Source organism: Triticum dicoccoides, chromosome 3A (genome assembly GCF_002162155.2).
Source record: "Triticum dicoccoides isolate Atlit2015 ecotype Zavitan chromosome 3A, WEW_v2.0, whole genome shotgun sequence".
NCBI lineage: Eukaryota > Viridiplantae > Streptophyta > Magnoliopsida > Poales > Poaceae > Triticum > Triticum dicoccoides.
The window spans coordinates 526,435,443-526,436,891 of record NC_041384.1 but is presented as its reverse complement, the minus strand read 5'-3'; positions in this window follow the sequence as shown (position 1 = coordinate 526,436,891).

The window sequence follows — 1,449 nt, the reverse complement described above, 5'->3', positions numbered from 1 at the left end:
TTTTTTTTTTGAAACGGAACACAGATTGCATTCCTCCTACATATCATTGCTGGGCAAGTCCCCAGCTACAAGGTTCTGAACAAACTCTGGGAATTGTCCCAGCCAAGTAATACATGCACCAGAGTTTAATGTTGCTCCAAACGCTGCTAGCCTATGCGCCACTCGGTTACATGTTCGTGAACAGTTTACAACACATACATCTGAAAAACCTACATGTAACTGAAATTTAATCTCTCTGAAAATGGCCCCTAGTGCAGACAGGTCATATTCCTCAGTAGACACAGCCCTTCTTAACTGTGTAGAATCTGTTTCAAACATCACTCTATCACAGCCCATTTGGCTAGCAATGTTTATTGCATACAACATAGCCACTGCTTCAGATTGGAAAGCATCAGCCATATGTTCCAGTTTGCCAGCACCTGCAGCTACAGCTATACCTTGATCATTTCTAATGATAAATCCCCAACCTCCATCATTGGAAATCCTGTGAAAAGCTGCATCAGTGTTGATCTTCAATATTCCTGAAGCTGGTCTTGTCCACTTTTGCTTTGGCTGTTGGGCTATCCCCTTCCCTTTCTCCTGTACCTTCATGACATTTATAAAGTGATAATCAATAGAAGAGCAAATTTCATTCGATGGTTTAATGGCCTTCCCTTTATTTGCATTGTTTCTTTCATGCCACCAAAGCCAAAGTAATAAACATGTTTTTAACTTGATCTCCTCCCTCAAATTAATAATTTCTTCGATGAAGTTTAAAGCATTAACACAGGGGATTAGCTGCAGCCTAACATGCTCGAGTTGAGCCATTCTCCATATTTCTCTTACTTTCTTGCATTTGATGAAACAATGCCCCCCATCCTCATCCAATCTATAACAAATAGGGCAACGAGTGTCAACTTCCATACCTCTGTTTTGTAGCTTTGTTCGCAACGGTAAGCTATTGGTTGCTAGCCTCCATAAAAAATGGAGCACTTTGTTTGGGAGGGGCATTGTCCATAGTTTAAGCCAGTCAAATCCACCATCTTCTTCAGCTGCACTTGAGGTAGATGTTAGACCTGAGAGAGATTCTCGAGCTGCACAATCTATTGCTACTTTGTATGCAGATTTTACTGAAAATATACCTTTTTTATCATAGTGCCATGCCGTGAAGTCCTCGAGATGATCTTGGATTGGGATCTGAAGGATATACTTTGTATCTTCCGGGGTAAAAGTTTGCCTCACTAGTTCTTCGTCCCATTTGTTGGTGATTGGGTTAATTAGCTCACTGACTTTAGTTATCAAATTATTGCCCCTATGGGAGACGACCCTTCTGGTGTTACCTCTCGGAATCCATGGGTCACTCCATATGTCAATATCCTTGCCATTCCCAACTCTCCATATGATTCCTTTTCTCAGCAGCTCAACACCCTTTAGTATGCTGCGCCATGCATAAGAAATGCCACTACTTGG